This window comes from Rutilus rutilus, assembly GCF_951802725.1.
Source record: "Rutilus rutilus genome assembly, chromosome: 6".
NCBI lineage: Eukaryota > Metazoa > Chordata > Actinopteri > Cypriniformes > Leuciscidae > Rutilus > Rutilus rutilus.
Window position 1 is genome coordinate 37,112,193 of NC_140214.1, and position 26,218 is coordinate 37,138,410.

Below are 26,218 nucleotides of genomic sequence, written 5' to 3' on the forward strand. Positions count from 1 at the left end.
CCCTGTTCTCTGTTGATTTTGGTCTAGTCCTTGTTTCCATGGTTTCTGTCATCAGTTCATTTGTACCACCTGGTTCCTCGTTAGTCTTGTCAGCTGTGTCTTGTTCCCTTTTCAGTTCTCCTGTGTATTTAAGCCCTGTGTTCTCCTTCTGTGTTTGTCGGTTCTACTTTGTTACTATGTTTATGTAATGTTATACTACGTTTGTTTCCCGTGTGAGTTCTACCCGTTGTTCCTGTGTTTTTGGATTCCCTGTGAATAAAACTCTTGGATTGAAGTGCTCTGTCATTCTCGCCTCCTTCTACTCACACAACCGTAACAGAAGAACCGACCCACAAAATATGGAGGAGGACGATTTGGATGAATTTTTGTTCAATCAGAACGGGAGTTCGTTGGAGGAGTTCGTGGAAGTTTATCTCCATCTTTTCCAGGATGTGTATTGGGGTGAGGATTATTTAAAGCAGCGGTTTTGGGGTGGATTAGAGGATCCACTCGCCCAGATTCTGCTGATTAACCCTCTGGGGACCAAGGTGTTTTTGGAGCCCTTGAGATGTTCTGACATGCCTTGAAATTTGTGCTTTTTTCAGTTATTTATAAACATGTTAATGGCAAAGGTGTAAAATCACTCTATATAGCACAAACAGGGCTACCAAAATATGCGGGCAACGTGTATGTAGATGTTTGTATTTTTAAGAGAATAATGTTTATGCGTGGTTATTGGAAAAAATAAAAATGAAAGTGGCTGAATTAAGACCACAAAACACATATTAAATATGTGTCCACAAGACTTTTGTCTAATTGATGTTGTACCTTTGAGTACTGGCTTCAAAATTATGTGAAAATAGTCTTGCTTTATCGTTCACAAAAAAAAATACATTGATTTAAATGGTGTAAAACAGGTTTTGCTTGGAAAGCCAATATGCGAGGGGGGCGTGAAGGAGTAGTTTACACCTGGGATGTCCCACCCACTCTGCATAATGACTCTGCATAATTAGCCATTCATTCAGGTGTGACACTGACTGAGCCACAATGCAAGGACAATGTATTTAGAAGAATACTTATATTGACCATTTAAGATTTCGCTTACATCTATCTTGTAAATATGTTTAGCTATTTTATTAAAAATGTTACAATTACAATTTCAACAATATTTCAAGTGTACTCTTTCTTTGTAAAAAAAAAAAAAAGAAAGAAAAAAAAGATTATAGGCCTACATTTTATCATATGTATTCATTAGTTTGAATATAGCCAACATTGGAACATCTAACATCTTAGTCTATGACTTTATTTTTGACAAAAATAGTGTGACTAACGCCTGACTAACGTTGTTTTATTGAAATATCAGGGCATATAAATGTTAATTTACGTTGCTTATACAAATACATTTTATTTCAACATATTCCAGTCGATTTTTACTCATCTCAGTAGGCTATGGCAAAGCAGTTTATTCTTTCACACACAGACACGCGATTCATATTTAGGCTAAACACTCTTTACAAATATGTACCCTTCATTCATCTCACAGAAACGCGAGTCATATTATAGAAATGCGATTCATCTTTTTGCGGTTTATAGGCCTACACTAACGTTATTCCATAACGTTATTCCACACTTGAGAAAAGAAAACAGCCTACCTCACTCCTCAGCGCGATCTGCTGCTCATATCAGGAGATATTTCTCCTCATCAGCACTGTGGAAACTTTTCTCCATAAAGGCTATAATGTCTCACTCGCGACGCGCTTTGTTTACAGCTGATGTGGGGGCGTTTCACAGACTGAAATGGTTCTCAGAATTTGCATTTGAATAGCGCGCGCTCTCCGGGGAGTGGTCAAATTACTGTGAATCATCTCGTAATGAGGTCGACTGGAGTCGCTCTCTTTGTATACAGATTACAGAAACTAAGAATATTTGTTTTTTATATAAATGACTTCAATTAAAAGATGCGATCTCAAGCTTTATGCCCGTGGGTCTGTTTGCCTGTTTGACTGAATTTTCGCGGAGTTATAGATCATTTTCGAACGCGTTTCAAACGGGAGTTTACTGACAGAGAGAAGGCAGAAATCGCATCATCTTAATTTTTCTTTATTTGTCAAAAAGCAAAACACTTTATTTTTATTGTGAGTATACAGAAAAAAAATAGAAACTGAACAGGATCGATTGATGTATTACACGAAAATGAAAGATCAAAATTAACAGAGCATTTAGTGTTTATTTTCATTGCTAAAAAAAAAAAACGAGCAAAACGCGCGGGCGCGTTTTTGGTCCCCAGAGGGTTAACGACTTAAGGCTACCGTTTATTGAATTCCTGGAGAGAGCTCTTTGGATCTGTGGTTCCAACCTTACCCTATCGAGTCCCGAGTCAGCCGATCCCGATCCAGCCGAGCCTGCACTTCTCCACGTCAGCCCTGCCTGCCCGCCAGAGCCAGAGCCAGTCGCCTGCCCGCCAGAGCCAGAGCCAGTCGCCTGCCCGCCAGAGCCAGAGCCAGTCGCCTGCCCGCCAGAGCCAGAGCCAGTCGCCTGCCCGCCAGAGCCAGTCGCCTGCCCGCCAGAGCCAGAGCCAGTCGCCTGCCCGCCAGAGTCAGAGCCCCAGAGCCAGTCGCCTGCCCGCCAGAGCCAGTCGCCTGCCCACCAGAGCCAGATGCCTGTCTGCTAGAGTCTGTGAACATCGAGACAGAGTCTGTGAACATCGAGACAGAGCCTTCTTCTCCGCTGGTCCCGTCCAGCACAGAGCCTTCGTCTCCGCTGGTCCCGTCCAGCACAGAGCCTTCTTCCCCGCTGGTCCCGTCCAGCACAGAGCCTTCTTCTCCGCTGGTTCCGTCCAGCACAGAGCCCTCTTCTCCGCTGGTCCCGTCCAGCACAGAGCCTTCTTCTCCGCTGGTCCCGACCAGCACAAGGCCTTCTTCACCGCTGGTCCCGTCCAGCTCAGAGACTTCACCGCTGGTCCCGTCCAGCACAGAGACTTCTTCTCCGCTGGTCCCGTCCAGCACAGAGCCTTCTTCACCGCTGGTCCCGTCCAGCACAGAGACTTCTTCACCGCTGGATCTGCCCAGCACAAAGCCCTCTTCACCGCTGGTTCCGCCCAGCGCCGAGCCCTCATCGCTGCCCAGCGCAGAGCCCTCATCGCTGCCCTGCACCGAGCCCTCTTTGACACCCGGGACTTTGCCCAAGTATTTTTTGGGGGGGGGGGCCATATACCTCTGTCCTGGCCATCCGAAAAATATTCCCCGCCATGGCCGCCCGAAGGGGTTTCCCCGCCATGGCCGCCCGAAGGGGTTTCCCCGCCATGGCCACGCCCACTGCCTGCTCCGCCGTGTCCACGCCCACAGCCTGCTCCGCCGTGTCCACGCCCACAGCCTGCTCCGCCGTGTCCACGCCCACAGCCTGCTCCGCCCTGGAGGCTTTCTACTGTGTCTCCCTTGCCTGGTCTCCCCTGTCAGCCTCCAGGGCGCCCACCCTCCCACCCCTTTGGATGTTATAGGCGCGAGGACGCGCCTTTGGGGAGGGGGGGAGTAATGTTACATGTTCTGTGTTTCTGAGTTCTGTTTCTGTGATCCGTTTTCCCCTGTTCTCTGTTGATTTTGGTCTAGTCCTTGTTTCCATGGTTTCTGTCATCAGTTCATTTGTACCACCTGGTTCCTCGTTAGTCTTGTCAGCTGTGTCTTGTTCCCTTTTCAGTTCTCCTGTGTATTTAAGCCCTGTGTTCTCCTTCTGTGTTTGTCGGTTCTACTTTGTTACTACGTTTATGTAACGTTATACTATGTTTGTTTCCCGTGTGAGTTCTACCCGTTGTTCCTGTGTTTTTGGATTCCCTGTGAATAAAACTCTTGGATTGAAGTGCTCTGTCATTCTCGCCTCCTTCTACTCACACAACCGTAACACGCACTCTATGTTGTAATGGGAGGTCTCTTTGATTTTGCTGAGGTGAACTATCAAAACTAATAATTTTGGAAAAAGTATATTCTCAAAGGGTGATTTACATAGACTTGTAGTCAAGACCACCTAAACCGAGACCAAGACACTACCAAGACCAGAGGGTATCGAGACCAAGACAAGACCAAGACCAAGTCGAGACCGGAGGGAAAAAAATAGACTAGTGTTGAAGCTAAGCAATATGAATTCAAGAACAGCAGCATACTAGGGTTCAGCCGCAGTTTACATTCAATACATATTAGATGGTATTACTTCAACTACACAGGCAGAACAATACAGAGACAGACCATGTCATGTGTGTGACTGAGCTCACTGTAAATGTTTTTGCAGGGTGAGATCAACTATGTGTAGCAATTGCATGACGGCTGTTACTGCACTATTAGAGGATTGAGACTCCCTTAACTTTTGTGTAGCCTACTGTTGAGGACTGACATGACTGGTACTGACTGGTTCATCTGACAAAACATCAAACACCTCCAACACCATCTTGCTCCTCCAACAACTGTCTAAAGAATGAGAAATATGTCACCAATTGAAATTATACTTAATGTGTAGATGAAATCGTAACATCAAATTAAAGATACGCAATTATAAACTTGGATTAGGCCTAATGTTTAGTCAACACAACGGAGATATGCAGATGATATTTAAAAGACCATTTATTTAGTCTAACACCATCTTAAATACAATACTGTAATCAAACAACACACACACACAAACACACACACACACCCAGATAGCAAAAAATATCGGCACGGCTTCTTTTTGCCGCCGGCCCCAAGCTGTCGGCTATAGGTGCGCCCCGCTGGCGGCGATGAAGCGTTTGCCGCCGAATACGTCACTCCCATTTCTTGCGAGATGCCGCCGGCGAACAGCCGCCGGGCCGCCGACTTCATTCTCTCTGGCGGTTGCCGCCGTCTAAATGAACCGCGGCCGGCTGGCGGCAAGCCGCTTTGAAATCGACCAGCCATGAGTGAAACTGACAGCATCTTAACTACTTTTCACATTTAAAGCGATTATAATTATTATGTGAATTATATCAATTTTTGTTGTTGCTCCAAAGCCATTAGGGGTTATAACAGATTTGACTCTGATTCCATGATAAGGTTTAGGAAATTACATTTAAATTACTTTGAAACTCTGAAGCGATAATATGTAAAATATATAGAATTATTTTATTCACTTAAGGTGACAATTCTTTACATTTCTTTGATTTATGCACAATTTGAGATGCACCAATAGACCAAACAGAATTCCTTTTGTAAAACTTACTTGGCAATAAATATCTTTCTGATTCTGATTAGTTTTTAAAATAAATATTTAGCAGAATAAATGGATGAAGTTAGATTTTTCACCAATGCTTGAAATCAGTGAACAGTGAAAGACATCTGCAACTTGGCCAAAATCTTGGGTTTGCTTTATATTTTTTTATTAATTTGCAACCATGGTAATGTCTATGAGAAACATGAAAATCCCTGTTCTGACCTGAAGGATAAAGTGAAATATTTATAAATATTTTGTCTCTCTGTCACTCCAGGAAATTGTGGTTATGTCTTTCATTGTTTTACAAGCTCAATTTTTTTATTTATTTTACCTTTTACATGTATAAGGGATTACTTTGCAGTTTGCAATTGCGAGTTTTGCGACCTGTACAAATGTTTAAGAAAGTGTAAAAGCACAAACAGAGAAGTACCTCCACCGGTCGAGAGGGGCAGCACCTAAAAAACTGAAGCAGATTTACTCGTCTCGTCACACGGTTTCAGTATTTGGAGAGAGGAAATATCTTACTGTATGGGAAATATACGATCTTTTAAGTAAGTACATTTTTCCTTTTTGTGTAACGCAATATTACTATGTTCATTTTTGACATTGTTTTTAGTTCTTCTTCTTAAGATCTGTTCTTGCCTAACTAGTCAAGCTAAAGTAAGTTAGCCTTGTTTGCAAAGTTTCCGCCATGTTTCCGCCATAGCTAGGCTAACGTTACTTAGTTTCTTCCTGGCGTTGAGTTTTTTTCTTCTTCTAAGTATGTTTAACTGTTATGTATGTTTATACAAGTGTGAGTACATGTGGTTTAAGATAGTATTGGTCAGTCGAATGAACTAACGTTACAGTTCCTGAACTACGGACAATTATTCTGCCGCCTACGTGGGAATGGTAACGTTAGCAAAATCTTCACGACAAGAAAGACTGATCAGTATAACTTGTGTTGTTTTCTAACTAAACATAATTATGCTGCTAGTCTAGATTAGAGTGTTCGCTACCACATGCTGTTTCACCTTTTTTACACACTGAGTTCAAGCATGTTCTAACCTTACATGTTAAATGTATCTAGCTACAGTAGGTAGCCAAACTTTACATCTAGAAAGACTAGTTTAACTTTTGGTGTTATCTTACAAAAATAACGATGTAGGTTGTTTATATGATTTTGTTTGTCTGAACATGGTTTTCTGTTGATCCACTTGTGAAAATTACTGCTTTTTCGAAGGGGTGAGCATTTTAATGTTGTTGATTTTGCCTGAAAAAAAAAAAATCAAAAAGTATACTTTATGCTAATGTGTCTTCTATTTTAGATGCTTCACATTGTTCAGTTTATCAACAAGGAGGATCTGCCATTTGCAGTGGTTCCGCAAGAGTGGCTCAACGAAGGGCATGTGCCATTGGCCCCCATTTAACCTCCGCAAAAAAGACAAAGGAACAATTTAGCCATCCGCTGCACACCTCCACACAGCACCTGGGAGAAACATCATTTTAAGTTCATGAAGGGAGCAGGTAAATGGGTCTGACTTGTACATTTGATTTTCCTTTATTTCATCTGTGTAATTTATTTGTCTGTTTATTGTGGATAACGGAATCTTTCATTCATTATTATTATTATTATCATCAAATTTCTGTTTCCTCTTTCTTAGAACCAGGTTTCTCCCCAGTAATCCAGAATCCGCCAAGAGTTTGAGTACAAGTAAGTGATGTTATTTGTGAAGTTTTTTTGTCTTGGAAACTATTGCTTCTATTTAAAGTTGGCATGAACTGGAAGTTACAAACGACTTTTCTCCAGTGTTGACATATTTCCAAGTGAAAGGGAATATTGAATAGAGGAGCAGGGTTTTACTCTAGCGCTCCTCATCTCCATGTCTGCTCATAGCAGACTAACGGTTTGAGGGGAGTTGCCACGCCCTCACGCCATTGCACATGACCAGAAGAGAAGTCGTTTCGAGGGGGGAGGGAAGGGTAACGTATTTGATTAAATATTATAAGGGTACATGAATAAAAAATAAAAAAAGTGCACAGATGAATAATTTACATAAACACTACAATATTAGATATAAAAATACAAATTGTAAAATTTGATTTCATGCTGACTTTAAGATGATGAATCCTTTAATCATAATCTGTTTTTCACTAGGACACTTGATGGGATTCGCTGCAGCAGTTTCTGGATGAAAGGTGTTGAGGTGTGTTGTACATTCCATTAGCTTTACACAGTTCAATTATTGTTTCATTACTGAATATGCAATACTCTAGCCTGACTACGTCAGACTTCGTACTTCCGCTCAATTTCATTTCGCTTCTGTACTCAGTCTGAGACAGCGTCATAGCTTTCCGTTTTCCTCCGGCCTGAAAACAGCCGGCCAATCAACGAACAGAGGGCGGGCTGAGAGCCGTGACGTAGACGCTGATTGTACCGTGGATGCGTAGATTTACTTCACATAATCTGCAAAAGTCATTCACAGCCATGTTCACTCCGGTATTTCGCTCGATGGTTTTGTTTTCGCATCATACATGTTTACAGTGGAAGTTAGATGCGGCTGAGCATGCGCATAACACACGCCATAACCAAACGTTATGTGATTGGCTTACGGGTAACCAATGATTTATCTGATTTATGATTTACCAAGCCCTGAGGGAAAGCAATGCACGAGCAGGTGAGAACTTGCACTGTTTCTTAAATTGTACTTTTTTGTGTGTGATGTAAGTCCAAAATTACCATATGCCTTTCATTTTGTAGCTTCGGATCACACCGGCTCACTTCAAGAGCAGGTGAAGCAAGTTCAACAAACAATGTTGAAGACGTTTGCTTGCACTGGGAAATCAGGTACAACTTGCAAACAGCACCTGTGGTTGTTGGTTTAATTCCCACTGGGGCTACCTGACCATGTAGTAGACCTAGATATAAATGTCATAGTTTAGTAGTTGAGGGACCAGGACTGACTATTTTATTCTGGGAAACCCTGTAGGTGCAGATCAGACCCTTATGCTGTGACGTCTTGCAGAGTTTGGTGATGTTGTGTCTGTTGGAGTTATCCCTGTCAGGGGATCTGTTACTCCCCCTACACACCCAGGAAGATTTGCCGTGTCTTGACAACAGTTTGAAGCAGGATAAAAAGCTCCAGGAACAATTTGTAAGTTTGCTGATTATAATGCCATAGAGTAATCTAAAGTAAAATTTAAGATTGTATACTGCATATATTACAGTCTGAATCCTCAGCCTTTCACATTTTTTATTTATTTATGAGAAGCTTCAGAGAAATGTAATTTGTAACACTTTTTTGGATTTTCAGCTCGGTGTAGGGGATAAAGCATGTTTTAGAGACATGTTCCTTTAGACCATTGTTCAAAGTAAGTTGGATATTTTTTTAATTATATTTAAGTAGATGTGTATGGCCTCATGCAATTCAAATGAAATGACAGATCTGTATTTTCTAAATTAGCCATCCAGAAGAACCTGGCAACCCAGGATGCCACTGATGAAGCGGTCTAGGTTAACGTTTCGCGTTACCTGAAAGGAGCATCTGACCGTGAAGGCAGAAAAAGGCACCGCACAGCTGAGAGGGACCCACAGCCGACCACTTAGGCTGACTACTGACACCCCAGAATCACTGACAACTGGAATCCTTTCTTTATCTTGCAGTCAGTAACATCAAGACCCCTAAAGAAGTCAGAAGTGTCACACTATACTCACTAACTGTGGAAATTACTTTCTTTTTTTTCTTTTTTCAAATAATGCTTGTAAGTCCTTGTGCCACAGGTCAGCATTGCAGCTATAATGGTCTATTCTACTCCAGAGCTTTACTATAAATTACTACCACTTAACCTATTGTTAGAAATGGCTTGTAAATGTGATGTCATACTTTGATTTATTTGGTATCCTGCACATTATTTCGTATCAAGTATTCTCTTTACTTACAGGTAATTTTTTTCACCCTAGAGCTGTCCTCTTTATATGAACAATTATTGTAAGAGTAATTTGCTTGTAAGGCTGTTTTTTGTTTGTTTGTTTTTTTACCAAAATTTAATAAGAAACCTGCATGTTAGTATATTGATTTATTTATTTTTCTGTTATGTTTCAGTGATCTGACACATCTTGTTTAAATGACAGTTAATGTACTTTGAAATGTGGAATAAAAATGCCAAATGGATATTTGTCTGGTTTGAGCAATCATTATTCTTGATAAACTGCATGCTATAAATATTAAATATTATATATATATATATATAGCCAGAATAAGCGGCGGCAGATCGCTCGAAAATAGCGCTTGCCTCCAGCGGGCCGCGGAAGGGCCGCCTTAAATATAACGGCGGCGGGACGGCGGTTGGCCCGCGGGCCGGCCGCGGAACGAAGGCGGTAGGAAGGCGGCTGCCGCTTTTAAAAAGCGGCTGCCGCCGGCGGTGCGCCGTCCAACGTGTTTGCGATGTCGCCATTCTGCCGCTTCTACTGCCGCCGGAGCGCCGACGGTGGTCCGCCGACTCATTGCTATCTGGGCACACACACACAGAGAGATATCAAAGACACAGATTCATCTAAGCAAATGCCTGCCTATCTCTGCCGATTTCGGAGTCTCCAAATTAATCCATTCTGCAACTTTTAAATACATAATAAAATGTTTAAAAACGAAATTATAGGCTTAAGTGGAGGATCCGAAAGTTGGTCGTTTTGTCGCTATGGTTACACACACACACACACACACACACCGTTGGCGGTGCGCTGACTGCGCTCAAAGTCATCTGTCAGTTGTGCAGTTACCCAAAATCTCCTGAATGAAGTTAAAACCCATCATGTTGATATGTGTTTTTTAAATCAAGTGATCAAAGTGCTCGTTGCCGCTGCGATCAGTGGCTCGGATAAAGTGTTCTCTAGTAGGCTATATTGGGCGCACACGCCGCACTGTCTTCACTCGGACGCGCGCTTCAATCCGTTCCGTTGCGGATAATAATGTTGCATTATCGAACGTTGTGTCGTCGTGGATATTGTAGTAGCCTATTGTATTGCTAAATCCCCGACCACTATGTCGGTCTGAGACAGCGAGACCTAGACAAGACCGAGACCAAAGACCGTCAAGGCCGTGACAAGACCGAGACCAAGACCGGTCTCGAGACATACATCACTAGATTTACATGAAGCATATTTTCCAGTCTGACATGGCTGCAGTAAGGAGATGGTGGTGCTTGCTCCTGCTAACAAATTATCCTGTGAAGTAAGCCTATTTGCAAGTACTTCCAATAAATAAAACACATTTATTAGTAGTAGTAGGTGAAGGAGGAGTAGAAGTAGCAGTTTTTTATCCTCTCTCTAATAATGTTAATTTGCACAGTATTTGGTATTTTACAGTGTGTTTTTTTTCCTGTGTGGAGTAAGTACTTGCTAGGCAAACTGTAGTTCACTTGTTTGTTGTTGTTTTTTTATTTTTTTATAATTTAAGATCAGATGCTGAAAGGAAGCTACTCAGAAAAAGGCACAAAGAAATGAAGACAGGTATAACTTTAACTAAAATCAAGATGGCGCCGTTGTGTGTGGCTGGCCGTCTGCTACCTGTACCTGTTCTGTTTGTGTTTGTTTTGTTCATCTCGCTCCTGGTCCAGGATGTTACTGCTATTTTGGTTTATGATCGGCAAATGCTTATTAACATTAAAATTACTGTGGATATACTGGCGGGTAAAGAACGAGGAGGATCATGTTCATACTTTCATCCAGATCTGTCTGCTGTGCCACTGGCGCTGTATCGGCTCTCAGCCCCCTGCGCTTTTCCTCCGAAGAGGCGTAGAAGAAGACGTGGGAAACGCGGCGGGCTTTCTGTTAAACTCAAGGCAAAACTGTTGATGGAGTCTAGGTCCAATTTCGACCGTCATGGCTATGGCGCGTGGGACGATCATCGATTCATTCATTGGCGCTCACTGGAGCCAGCATATGTATCGCTTCGGCAAATTGTTCCGACAATCATCACCAAACAACAACTTATACATACGATGCCATATCTTCGTAAAGGTAGGGGTGTAAATCTCCGAAACTTTCGATCACTGTGTTATGCATCACAGTCAGTAGCAGGTGACTCTTTATTGATCAAAATGGCATTGGTTAATGCGAGATCACTCTGCAATAAGACGTTTATCTTGAGAGATTTCCTTACATCGAAATTACTGGATGTACTATTTGTGACTGAGACATGGCTATCTACTGGTGATTTAAGTCCTTTTGCCGACCTTGTTCCCTCAGATTGTAATTTTATAAATTCTCCTCGGGCTACAGGCAGGGGTGGAGGTCTAGCAACTGTTTTTAAAAACAGCTATCATTGTCGTCTTGTGGAAACTGAACTTTTTCCAAGTTTTGAACTGCAGACTTTTCAGCTTGAATTGGATGAGCCAGTGTTTTGCGGGCTGATTTATCGGCCACCTAAATTTAATAAAGATTTTATTCAGGATTTCTCTGAATTTTTAGGGGAAATTTTATTGAAATTTGATAAGTTTCTAATTATGGGGGATTTTAACATTCATGTGTGCTGTCTAGCAGACCCCCTGGTGAAGGACTTTTTGAATCTCATTGACTCTTTTAATCTTGTGCAATCTGTGAATGCTCCTACACATGAGCATGGACACACACTGGATTTAGTTTTGTCTTATGGCATGTCTGTATGTTATGTGGATGTTTGTGATGCTGTTTTTTCTGACCACAAACCAGTTACTTTTGGGGTTTCTTTTCCATGCCAGATTGATAAACCTCTACCAGGAGTACGCCTATGTCGTAGGATAAATACTAGCGTCATCAATGAGTTCGCTACGATGTTTGAAAATAACTTTAATGTGGTTGATCCACCTTTATCCTTTTCAGACCCTGAGTCTTTGCTGTTTTCCTTTAATTCTGTATGCAAAACCATTTTAGATGATATTGCACCTTTGAAGGCAAGGCGTGTAAAAACTAAGGTAGAACCTTGGATAAATGATAATACACGCACACTCAGACAAATCTGCAGGAGGGCAGAGCGTAAATGGCAGAAAGACAAACTCCAAGTGTCTTATGATATATTAAGAGACTCCCTGCAGACATATCAAGGTGCTGTTAAAGCAGCAAAAGCACAGTATTTCTCTGATATTATTGAGAGAAACTGTCATAGACCTAGAGTACTATTTAGTACTATAAACTCTATTATAAATCCACCCAATGTAATTGTGCCTGATATGTCGATGGATATGTGTGAAAATTTTAAAACATTTTTTGTTGCAAAAATTGATAAAATTAGGTCTCAAATTCCTCTGGCTGTTTGTGATATTATAGCTACACCATCTGTCTCTGTGGTGTTTGATCACTTTGATGTTCTTGATTATCCTAGTTTGGTAAAAATAGTAGAGCAGTTAAGGCCATCAGACTCCCCACTAGATATAGTCTCATCAAAGCTAATCAAACAGGCTTTTGATACAGTCGGTCCTAGTGTTTTAAATATAATAAATAGTTGCCTTGTATCAGGGTCTGTGCCAGACATTTTCAAACATGCTATGGTGCAGCCTTTAATTAAAAATACCAATTTGAACTCAAATGAGTTAAATAATTTTAGACCTATTTCAAAATTGTCATTTCTCTCAAAGATACTAGAGAAAGCAGTTCTCATTCAGCTGGAGTCTTTTGTAAATGAAAATTTGCTTTTTGAAAAATTTCAGTCTGGTTTTAGGAAACATCACAGTACAGAATCTGCACTTTTAAAAGTTCTTAATGATGTTTTATTGACTGTAGATTCTGGAAACGCGGCAGTTTTGGTGTTACTCGATTTGAGCGCGGCATTTGATACTATAGACCACGAAATTCTTATCGCACGACTTGAGAGGTTAGTAGGGATAAGAGGCGTTGCTTTAAATTGGTTTAAGTCTTTTTTAACAAACAGAAGTTTTTCAGTTACCATGGGGGAATTTACATCTTCGTCTGCCCCTCTTAAATGTGGGATACCCCAAGGGTCCATCTTGGGACCCATTTTGTTTTCATTATACATGCTTCCTATTGGTGCTATCTTTCAAAAACACAGAGTATCATTTCACTGCTATGCAGATGATACACAGATATATATGCCTGTAAAAAAGGAAGACAATCATTCATTAGGGCCCCTTTTAGCATGTCTGGATGATTTGAAAACATGGCTGGCTGCAAATTTTCTTCATCTAAATGATTGTAAAACTGAGATTGTTGTGTTTGCACCTTCTAATGTTTCTGAGTCACCTTGGGTTGATGTAGGTTCTTTATCCATTTATTGTAAATCCATGGTGAAAAACCTGGGGGTAATTTTTGATAACACACTAAAATTTGACAAACAAGTAAACGCTGTTGTGCGATCAGGTTTCTTTCAGTTAAGAACCTTGACAAAAGTCAAGTCATTTTTGTCATTTGAAGACTTAGAGAGAGTAATGCACGCTTTTGTGACCTCACGTTTAGATTACTGTAATGCCTTGTATGCAGGAATTAATCAGTCAACTTTGAGACGTTTGCAAATTGTTCAAAATGCCGCAGCTAGATTGCTGACAGGATCTCGGAAGCGGAGCCATATCACTCCGATTTTGTTTTCTTTACATTGGTTGCCTATCCGTTATAGGATTGATTTTAAGATTTTGTTGTTTGTTTTTAAATCTCTAAATGGTCTGGCACCACCTTACCTCTCAGATCTATTGCAGATATACTCTCCTTCAAGATCTCTTAGGTCTGCTGACCAGAAAATGCTAATTGTCCCAAGGTCAAGACGCAAACTTTGGGGTGATCGTTCCTTTTCAGTGTTGGCACCGAAACTCTGGAATAGGCTACCTTTGCATATTAGAACTGCCTCCACAGTGGTATCTTTTAAATCTTTTTTAAAAACTCATCTTTTTTCACTGGCTTTCCTGTCTAAACCAAATAGCTGAGTTAGTTGATTGTTTGTTTTATGAGAGTAGTTAGATATTTGTATTATGTTGTATAAATGTTTTTGTACATTTGCTTTTTGCATGTTTTTACAAATTGTACAGCACATTGGTCAACTACCCGTTGTTTTTAATTGTGCTTTATAAATAAACTACCTTACCTTACCTTACCTTACCTTACCTTTAACTAAAATAGGTTTGCAACAACTAATCTGACAACTGATGATAAAATGTTCAAGTTCCATTTTCCATAAATATTTCATGATTATTGTATTGGTGTGAATATAATTGATTTCTTTAGGAGAATTGGAAATGGAAGCTGATCAGGTGCTAGAGGTGCCAGATGAGGTGGACATAAGTAAGGTGGGAGTTTCCCCTATTCCAAATGTTTTTATTTTTAACATGTTAAATGTATGCTATTATTTGACTAGTATTTTATATTGAATAATATTAAACAAATTGCTGAGCAGATGCCAGCTGAGATCCTGAGATATATCCTCATGAATGTGGTCAAAGAAGATGGAGATGTGGCTTTCTTCTGGCTGTCTCTGACGTGCAGGCTTTTCCATGATGTTGTTAGTGAGGCATCATTCAGAAAAGAGGCTCATTTTGCCTGGCTTGACAGTAAGTTATTTCATTTTATTATTATTATTTTTTTTTTTACCAGTAGACAGTTCTACACATTACGTTTAAACTGCAAATGCATTTTAAGCTTTGCTCAGAATTTATTATTACTTTAAATCTCTTTCTTACAATAGGTGTTGTCAACTGGAGTGCATTCTCCAGTGAGTACAAGAGGTTTCGAGTGCCATATAAAGTGACGAGTTGCCTTTGCTGTGGGGATTTATTTAAAGACTTCCCGCCAGGCTATCTTGGAGATGAAAGGAAAGGAATCCTTCTTGCGGTTTACTCAACCAAAGACTTTGAAGGTTACTGCTCAGCAGACTGCTTCATCTGTGATGGGAATCACTATAGCCCCAAGGACAACTGAGTGACAACTTGAGTGACAACTACTTGATCTGACTGTTTATATATTAAACTTAAATTATTTTCTGTTCTTTTTTTTTTTTAAATGTACATACATGTCCTGCAAACACTGAAGAGCAAATAAGGGGAACCTTATGTACATATCAATATGTAAAAATGAGTCATTAAAGAAGCCATTAAAGAATTCTTAATGCTGTTATTTTTTTGCATTTTTCCCTTGAATGTGTACTGGTATGTTAAGTTGTTTACAGACCATATTGTATTGTAGCTTTAGGATTAAAATTACAGAGACAATAATTTTTGCTTCCACTAAACAGCAAATATGACCTGAATAAAATAAAATTGCTTAATTTTAAAATGTTCTATATACACGCATTAAAAAAAATACTTGTGGTGACGACATGTTATTAATCCATCAAATTTAGGTTTAAAATCGTGATTTAAAATGTTGTAAAATTAACTATTTTGCATGTATGTCGAGAGAAACTAGGATAACTTAATCACATTTATGTAAATAATTATTCATCAATAATTACGTATTACTATTTATCAGTACTACTACTACAAAGGTTAGAACATCTCAATTCAATATTGAGCATACATGTCACTTAAGACTAGCGCATGCGCATTATAACCCAGCGATCGGTACTGCGCATGCGTCTATGACGTTGCCAAAACACACCTCCATTCACTACGTATTGGATCTGATCCAGCTACGTCATCGTGCTACAGGCTACAGCGAGGACTTCTTGAACTAAGTTCTCACCTGGCTAGCGTGCTTCCCATAATGATTACGCATTAGGTCAGTAGGCGGAGGGAAGATGGTCTTTTGTGGCTGTTCGAACACATTCGATCACATGAGCATTTACACTGTGAAAGCAATCCGGTCAAATGTGTTTTCAATTACCTCTGGAAGTGGTCAAAAGTGGACAAGCTCAAAACATTTTAGACCCTGTTTACACCTGTATTTAGTGTCGTCCACTTGTGATCCGACCAACCAAAATACATCTTAATACCAGGTGGAAAGAGGAACTATGGCTACGTCTACATTAATCCGGATACATTTGAAAACGGTGTTTTCGTTAATAAACGCTCTCCGTCCGCACTAGCGTTTTCGGATGTTTCAGTGTGGATGATAAACTATTGAAAAACGCCTGAAAACGCTAAATTCACCTTTACTGCGCATGCGTAAAACCCCACAAAAATCACTGATATGATTCAGATGGAAAAATAAATAATGAAGTTATCGCGCAATTCTTCTGACAGGATAATTTTATTTAGTAAAATATCTCACCATTCACTGATGCGGTCCTGGTCGCACGCAGTCACCATATGTTTGGTCTAAAATGCAACTGCTCTCATGTATTGCCGCAGGACAGCAAATGTGAGTAAATTCTGTCATCTTTGCAGGACTGTGATATGAAGAGTGTGCAATGTAGAATATTTTTAGCAACGGTGTGAAAGTGAATAGCACATAACAGGCACAATACTGGTATAAACATGAATGGTACAATCTGCATCACATGACTAAATTTACGTCATTGTTTTTAAATACCACCGGTTTCACAGTCCTCACTACAACGTGAAAACGGCGTTTCCAAATGTATCCACTTTGGAGTGCGTTTTCATTAATAAAAACGCCGTCAGTGCGGACGGAAGGCCAAAACGGAGAGAAAAATATACGTTTTCAAACGAAAACGTATTAGTGTGGACATGGCCATAGATGTGCTCAAACAAGCTCATCTGGTACCAACAATCGTCCATTTGATCTAATCAACCAATCATGCAGTGTATTGCCTGAACTTAAGATGACCCATATCTGCATTTTTTTGTTAACATCAATGATCCAAATGTTAAAAACTGCTGAACTCCTGGGATTTCCACAGACAGAACTGTCTCTATCATTTACCCAGAATGGTGACAAAAAGAAACAGTGAGAAGCTGTAATGCGAGTAAAAACACCTTGATGGCAGATAACAATTGTCAGACTGGTTCAAACTGGGAAAGTCTATGGTAACTCTTTTGTACAATTGTGAACAGGAAATAATAGCACTTTAGAATGTCTTTGTGCTATTTTGGTTGCACAAGGAGGATCTACATAATGTTATTCTGATGTTTTTGATGATCAGTATATTTAACTTATAGAAGATAATAAATATTTGTATTCATACAACAAGCAAAATGTGGCTGTAGTAAAGCATACAACTAATAATTAGAAAAACAAGCAGTCTTTAGTATAATCCACAAACTAGAAACTCATGAGATGATCAGAATAACCACATTAATAATGACAATACCAGACAACTAAACTGAGGAAACAGCAGGGTTAAATACACAGAACAAACAAAGGGAACTAAGGAAACAGCTAAACTGAATGATTAATCAATAAGTAACCAAGGAGACTATTGAGGGAACATTATAATGAACAAGCCTAGAATTGTGCAAGTCTTTTCAAAATTAATTTATGGAAAACTCCTGACTGTCTGTATAGGCAACTTACTCTGAGTTCTAATGTACATACATATCTCACGAGGCATGCCGTTATTGGTAAATATATTATTCCAAAATCCATAACAAACTCAAACCAACGTACAGTGTTGTATAGAGCTATGGTTGAATGGAACTCTCTTCCAGGTCATATTGTTAAAACTCAAAATAATATTGGTTTTAAAAAACAAATACAGGATTTTTTATGTTAGCTTATATTAGTAGATAGAGTATATCGTATGTGTATGTATATGTATGTATATATGTGTGTGTGTGTGTGTGTGTGTGTATGTATATATGTATTTCATGAGAATTTGTTGTTTCAGTGTATGATTGTGCATTGGTTGTGTATGTTTTGTAATATGTTAACCTGTGTATTGATTATGTAGTGTGTTTTTATTCGTGTTATGTGTTTTGTGTGGACCCCAGGAAGAGTAGCGGATGCATTTTGTTGCATCAGCTAATGGGAATTCTAATAAATAAATAAATAAATAAATAAATAAAAATTTCAACATTTACTATCACATTTACTTAGTTTAATCACAGTTTGTCATGTGCTCCTCATGTTATCCTTTCATGTGCTCCCCTTGTGAATGTGTCATGTTCTGATTAGTTGTTTTTGGTCATGTGTTCATCAGTTCTCATTAGTCCTTGTGTATAAATAGCCCTCATGTTCCCATTTTCTCTTGTCTAGCTTTGTTCCCTGTTCCATTGTTGGTGGTTCCATGTGTGACCGATTTGGATCTTCACTCTGCCTTGTGTTGACAATTAAAGGAGACCGGACAACAGAAATTCCGCAGACCACTTTTTCTTCTTTCCCCAGCCGCGCTTACCGCGAACTGCACCTCGTATTACAATTTTCAGATAAACTGCATATGATCAGATCACCAATATTTAACATTTTTCTCACTATAAAACATTTTTCACGAATTCAAGACAATATTAACAGGAACATGGATATAAAACATACCTGGGTGAATAAAAAAAGGAACATTTATGAAAAAGAGGCCTTTCTTCACAGTTTCGCCATTGGCCTGTCAGTCAAAACAGATCATTTTAGCCACAGATCTTGGTTAAACCCTCAAAAACGAATACATACTTAATGTTCCATAACCCTTCAATAAGATAAACTTCATTTTTAACACAAAAATAGATTTAAATGATTAGAAACTAACTCATCTTAAGCTTTTTAGAGAGAGCTCGAGCAAACCTCACCTTTCCCCAGCTGCGCTTACCGCGAACTGAAGGAAAGCAACCGGAACTTAATTCTTAAAGGGGACACGTACCATATTTAACAATTACTACAAACACTGAAGAAATGCACATAGAAACATAGAAAACAGCTCATATAACAGAAATTAATATTAAAAGAATTGCCAGAATACAAAATAATTATGTAAATTGATAAAGGGAGAGATTTTGTGTGAAATTAATAAATTGATATAACATCTATATGGTGTAAGATCACTTTCAAAAAGATGTATGCACAACTTTGTTTATTCAACATTTTTATACGATTTTACTATTTTGATAGCACTTTATAATGATATACATTTCTGCAACTCATAGACGTTATTGCTTTAGCTTGCAACCTAACGGTATTTACTCGCTGTTAACTAGTGCTAGACAACTTTAGCGTTGATGAAGTGCTCTGTATGAAAGTAACGTTATAGTTAGTGATGTTAGAACTTGACCTGTTTCGCCGATTGACACTGCATGACCTGCAATAAACTTAACTGCTATCATATGTTTTGCAATGTCGACCAGAGCAGTAATGACAACTGAGCCAGACGAAGTAATTGCTTTAGCTTGCAAAATAATGAAAACGTTAACTTAGCTACGCCTATTAGTTTGCAAACATACTTCAGTTGTAATGTTTTGAATGTCTATCTAGCCTAACGTTACATAATGTTGAATTGGTACGCTGACATCTGCATCTAGCATTTTAAACATTGCAGCTGAAATTGTGGAGTCTTTTATCCCTTCAAAGAATGATCCACGCAGCTCTTTCCCAAGAGAGTCCCTGTGTTTTTATTAGAGGAGGAGGACGTGGCCGACCAAAATTTTGTTTTTCTGAGGAGCTGCTGTCCCGGCTCATTGACATGCCCTTACCAGTGTCTTGTATCGCCAACCTGCTGGGTGTCAGCCAAAGTACAATTTTCCGGCATATGCATGAACTCAGGTTGTCCACAAGACTTACATACAGCAGTTTATCTGACAGTGAACTGGATGATGCTGTCCTCTCCATAAAAAACAGGATCCCAAACGCAGGATACGAAATGGTTAAAGGTTGTCTCCAAGCAAATGGGCATAGAGTTCAGTGGAATCGCATCAAGGAGTCCATGCACAGAGTTGACGCTCCAGGAATTTTGGAAAGAATGACACAGCTGGGTTGCATCGTCAGGAGGACATACTTCGTACAGCGGCCTTTGTCATTAGTGCACGTGGACACTAACCATAAGCTCATAAGGTAAGATATTCATTTATTTATGTACTTTATTATGGGTGTTGAGTTAATGCAGCTCTTTTCATTGACTGCTCATTGTCACCTCATCCTTTTGATTTCAAGGTACAACTTCGTCATATTTGGAGCAATAGATGGTTACTCAAGAAAGGTGCATCACTTTTTTTTTTTTACTACTTTTATTATAGTGCTTTATTCTTCCTGTTTGTGTTCATGTATTCACTGTTGATAGACTGCATATGGGTCCATCCGTATTATTTATTTATTTTTTCATTTTTCGGTTTTGAATCCAAAACGTATAATGACAAAACCAAATTCAAATAACTGTCTGATTTAGTTTTTTGCAAATTCATTTTTTCGTTTCTCCATTGAATTAAGACATTAAGAAAAACAAGACAGGTGGGTCAGATGACCCGGAAGTAAAAGTAAATATATCAAAATAAAGGACAACAGTTAGTTGATTACATGCAGTTTAATATTGTGCATTTATCCATGTGCACAGCAAAAGTCACGTTTAATGAGAACATTTTTGGTGCATTATATTTGGTAATATACTTTAACCTAAGTCATTATTGTGTGTGCATAGTAGGTATTGGTTGGGTTTTATCCGATACCAGTACCTACTCGGTATTTTTCAAATGGTTCCGGTGCTTAAACGGTTCTTGAACCGGTACTTAAGAAAACGAAACCGCACACACTTTATCAAAAAAATAATACCTGTGTGTGTGTGTGTGTGTGTGTTTGTGTGTGTGTGTGTGTGTGTATGATTTTCTGAAAAAGATTTTCTGATTTCTGATCAAATGAAAAAATTGTGCCGTTTAAAAGGCTACTGATGTAGCCTAAAAACACTTGTTAAGATCAAAATTGTCTTCTCATATTATGACTTTTATTTTAAAACAGAGAAATATCTGACACTGAGCAGAAATATTTAACACACACAGTATAGCCTCATATAAATATACTTGATATACTTCATACTAATATGCAAGATTTGCAGTTGGCATTAAAATACTAGACTTACCCGAAGAGGAACGGCTGCTGTTATCATCATTTGTGATGTCCACCACGACACTGGCAGCTGAACTTGAACTTTAGTCAAGCGTGACAGAGGTTTTGGGTTCTAATCTGCATTCGTAGTTTTTTTGTGTTTTTTTTTTTTAAACCGATTATGCTCATAAGTGGTTGTATATCAAGCAGGGACACTTTGTGTGCATTATATTTTGTGATTTCACCAGAACGAATAGATCAATCTCCGCAACGTATTGAAACGCGCGTCTGAGTGAAAAGAGAAAACACTGTATCCGCGACACTGATCGCAACGGCAATGAGCACTTCGATCACTTGATTTAAAAAAAAACATTTCAGCGCTAGATCGTCTCTTATTTAACAAACAAACTAAATGAATGCTCTGCTGGTTAACTGGAGATGTTTTATTATTGGATCATTCGTGCCGCGAGATGTTTTATAGGGGGCGGTGAAAAAAGTCAGGCACCGAAATCAGGCACCAAAAGTTTCGTTCTTATTCGGTCTCGTTACTACCGTTTACGTCGGAACCGGTTCCCTATTGGAACCGGGTTTCGGTACCCAACCCAGTGCATAGGCAATGTGAGTATATTTAAACGTTTGCAGATTCACTATATGAAACTCTGTTGTCTGTATAGATACTGTATCTGGAACCAGCAACAAATAACTGCTCAAACACTTGCCCTTTCATTTTTCCTCAAGGCAGTGGAAAACTTTGGCTGGCCTTCCAGGTAAATAGTGATATCTTGTGCTACTGTTTCTATGCTCTTGTTGATCATTTCAGTAATGTTCAATGGAATATTTTGTTGTGATAAATGATAATTATAACTGAGCATTTCCCCTATTCATTTTCCAGGGTCAGGGGCGATGAAGGCGTTGAAAATGTCGCAATTGCTGAAAAATAGCATTTGTAAATTAAACTTAAAAATAACAGCAAAAAGTATATTACCTTGTTTTTCTCGTAGCAAAGGGCAGCTGAGCATACATCTTCATCTTCTTCCTTGCAGCTTTCCTGGGGATGAAACACAATAACAACACTTTTCAGCGCAGTACACAATAAAAACATGTAATTTTTCAATCCAATAAATCCTGAAATAATGCCTAAAAGACCAAGCTTTAACATACTTATTTAGCAGAATCACACAAATCTACAAGTTGTTTCTTGCATTGGAAGAATCTGAAGCGGAACCATTTTCTTGCAGGTTGTACACTGGGCTTTGGGCATCTTCTCAAAATCCTTTGCTTCTGGTGGTAAAGGAATTGTATCCAGTTCTTCTTGTAAAGGAGCAATGTACATTGTGTATTTTCCATTCCCGCTCACTGCTTTTAGCTGCTGGCCGGTGTATCCATTTAAATCTGGAGGGATAACAGCCAATCTCCGCTGCCCACCCCCACCTAAAATTGAACAGTTGTAGATATTAAATATAGCCAATCTGGATATCTAGGGAGTACAATGAAACACAATTTGAAACCATGGACATTAATACAGTGTATATGCCTACATACCTGTGGACTTGTGCAGCAACCAGCCTCCACAGATATTTGCCAGTCTTGGATATGTGCTCAAAAGCAAATCTGAAAACTAAAATGACAGAAGCAGGATTAAAACTGTATTAAAATGATTTTTATTTAGTCATACTAATATTTATTACATCAAGCATTAATATGAATTGTAAGACGGGTGTTTTTAATGTTTAGATATTACTTTAGGCAAGGCAGTTAATTAATGATTACATACCTCTGAATGTGTGATGTTTTCATTAAGGGTTAATGAACGTTTCCCAAGGCCAGCCAGTATAAGCTGCAGTTCCTCATCTCCATTTGGTGTTTTTTCACGTTGCTTTTCAAGAAGAAAACAGTTCACCAAAAAGCTCTTCCCAGGTTGTGTTGGTGTATATGGTGCAAAACGCTTTTTGCCTCTTGCCTCCTTTCGGAAAAATCCAGGAAAAGACCTAAACATATAAGATGGCAAACTATTATTCTCATGTTATCATCCATCAACACAGAACAACCTAACTTAAAATATATCTACATTCTCAATGACTGATTATGTTAGGGTAAATGCAGTTTACATTACGTTTTATCCAACAGTGGTAATGACAGCTCCATAAAATATTCGAAGCGAAATAATCTAATGTTAAAAATCTGTACTTTACCCTCAATCGTTCAGGTCCTCTGGTTGTGAATAAAAAGCAGATACTGAACCACTGAGTCAAAAGTTTGTATTAGCACATTATGCTCATTAACATTACAATGACTTGCTGGTTGACGTTAACTCATATATCTGGCTCAGTTGTTAACACTACTGATTTGGTCGACATTGCTAAACATATGATAACAGTGCAGTTTAGTTCTAACATCACTAACTATAACGTTACTTTCACACAGAGCACTTCAACGCTAACGTCGTCTAGCACTAGTTAACAGCGAGTAAATACCGTTAGGTTGCAAGCTAAAGCAATAACGTCTATGAGTTGCAGAAATGTATATCATTATAAAGTGCTATCAAAATAGTAAAATCGTATAAAAATGTTGAATAAACACGTTATTTGCTTTACCTGTGATGCTGAGCCTAGGCTAGCAGCCTCAGGTCTGTTGTTAGCCATCTTTCACCTTTTGACGCATGCGCGTTAGATGGAATCGAGGTTCGATTACCTGTCCTGTAACGGCAGTGACGTCATTTCAACTGTTCTTTACTCGTACCCACAAACTTGAATTTATGTTCATAGTGAAGAATTCGTAGTCGTAGAAATCAGAGTTGTACTCGTGAATGTTTACAGTCATAGCTTCTAGAGTCACACTCACATAAAAACACAAATGTAATTTTACTGACTCACATGTATGAAAACGTAATTTTGCGTGCCTAAGTTAATTTACGCACAAATGTTTAAAAATACGAATATGAATGCTTAAAGTTGTGCATACATCTTTTTGAAAGTGATCTTACACCATACTCTGTCTGTTACACATGTTTAGTCCAGGTTTATGTTTACGTTAATTTCAAATTTCAATTCAACCCAAGTCTGTTTCGTTTGTATCTGTATCTTGGAATAAACTACACTTGGGTTCACTTCAACTCGCCTTCAGTGGACAATATTACACATATTATAGACATGATTCATGGGTCTTTTTGTTTTTAATTATCTTTCTAGATCTTTTGGTCTTAATTTGAAAATCTGAAAGTTCTTAATTGGTTCTTATGTGTTAGGTTCTTCTGTTTAAGGTGCTTTCATAAAATTATTAGAATGTCATAGTATATACATTATATGCATCAATTATATGCATTAATGATTATATCATTGAGAACGTTTAAATAAGTGAATGGGACATTTTAAGAAAGTTTTTCATAATCTTAGAAAAACGAGAGTTTTTATAACGAGAGAATTGAACGTTCTAATAACGTTTTGAATAACGTTACACATTCAGTTAAATGGTGACTGGCTCCATTAATTGTATAATAATGTAATAATACTTTACAGCATTAACTGGATCACAAATTCAGAGATCAGTAGTCAAATATATGTAAAGATATTAGTATATGTGATTATTCATCTAGATCAAACATGCTAAATCAAGAGTTCATTGAACTTAGAACATAGGAAAGGCATGTTAACATCAGGTGAAAACAATGTTTACATGTGGAAGAACATACCTTTGTGGGTGGACCAATGAACTTTGAGTTTGGAAAAGGGACACTGAACTCCTGAAACAGGTAAAGCAGCCTTTTGAGTTATTGTGTGAAACAACATATTCCTTAAATTTATATCAATGCCAGTGACATCAACAGTTTGTGTCACAGTTAGAAAGTGTAGTACTTAATAATTCATTAGATGCGTGTGTATATTTGGTATATAGTTAGAAAATGTTGTTTCTCAACAAAATAGATTATACATAATTACTTTTAGACTTCTCAAAGATCCTCTTTTTTTTATGGGTGGCTGGAATGTATAAGAGGGTTTAGATGGGAGATCCACTGGAGTAAGGATCAAAGTAACAACATCTCCCAGGGCTGTCACTGGGACCATCCCCTTCTTCTCCAGTGTTGTCATCACAATCATCTTCCCCACTGGACGACATGCTGTGGACCTGTGGTTACTCTCAACTCCAGTGTCCAGGGCAGAATATTTCACTATAAAATTAGCAGAGCAGGAGCTGTCAGATCATTTTCAATCATATATTTAACTGACAAACACACACTGTATGTGTAACAACTTCCTGATTCTGTGCACAAAGTGCAAATCAATTCCAGAACAATAGCAGGTTGGATAGCAGCAAGGACCTTGTGTAGATACCAAAGGAAACATTTATTTCTCTCTATTTCTACATTAAAACAAGTCTTATATTGATATGACCTGTAAGGCTGCTCAGTAAGAAAAGAGCCATTGCTTCAAATGTGATACCTACAGGCAAAATAAAATGTCACTACCGTACATAGACTGGCATTAAATTGGTTTCGCTAAGGTATGGTTAAAACTGCAACAAGGAAAATCTGTAGCCAGTACAGTTACCTTTTAGAACACTTGAAGAAATATTCTTGATTGTGGGGACCTTCTCCTGTGGGGATGAAAAGGAATCATTTGTGATTAGTTCAGTTGTGAAACATCCCGATACATTCCTTTTCCCCAGGAGAAGAAGTGGATATCTTCCCAATGCTTGAAATTTGTGCATCTGTAATCACAAGGGAGAAAACATTAGTCTGACATTAATAGGAAAATGCTTAATGTGATGTTTAACATTAAGCATTTTCCTATTAATGTCAGACTAATGTTTACTCCCTTGTGATTACAGATGCACAAATGTGGTGTAATACTTTTGATAAAATTAATAAGGCACTGTAAATCTTTTTTGAAGAAGCAAGTGTAAGCTAAATGTAAAGAAGTTGTATTTGTATTATCTCTCACACGTCTATATGGGTGATTCTCCAACTATGGTACTTTTTGGACCTCGACATTTTCAGAAAATGAAACATTTTTAATTAAAATATTACTGGCATAATTTGTTTCCCCAGTATGCCTAGATACCTGTCCTGAAGTTGGCTGTGCTGATTTTTATGAAATATGTATTTTTTTTTACATTTTGTCCAGACATCGCAAAATAAATTGTCATTTCCACAACCGAACAAAAACATGTGTTTTCAACCAAAAATGTTGAAATATTTGTAGTTATAAATATATTGGGTTACACATC

At 38.6% G+C, this 26,218-nt stretch overlaps 2 long non-coding RNA genes across 4 annotated transcripts; both read left to right on the forward strand.

Annotated features, from left to right (window-relative positions):
* Window positions 1-5,609: 5,609 nt before the first annotated feature.
* Window positions 5,610-7,780, forward strand: LOC311291236. 3 transcript variants are annotated; one of them, XR_014627524.1, is made up of 4 exons: window positions 5,610-5,741; window positions 6,498-6,696; window positions 6,834-6,883; window positions 7,067-7,780. It is a non-coding gene; the product is annotated as an uncharacterized lncRNA (long non-coding RNA). The 3 variants fall into 3 exon arrangements; XR_014627525.1 differs by having other exon boundaries at window positions 7,070-7,780; XR_014627526.1 differs by having other exon boundaries at window positions 5,611-5,741; window positions 7,328-7,780.
* Window positions 7,781-7,814: 34 nt separating this feature from the next.
* Window positions 7,815-9,341, forward strand: LOC311292696. Its single transcript, XR_014627780.1, has 5 exons — window positions 7,815-7,847; window positions 7,931-8,017; window positions 8,160-8,324; window positions 8,484-8,541; window positions 8,634-9,341. It is a non-coding gene; the product is annotated as an uncharacterized lncRNA (long non-coding RNA).
* The last annotated feature ends 16,877 nt before the right edge of the window (window positions 9,342-26,218 follow it).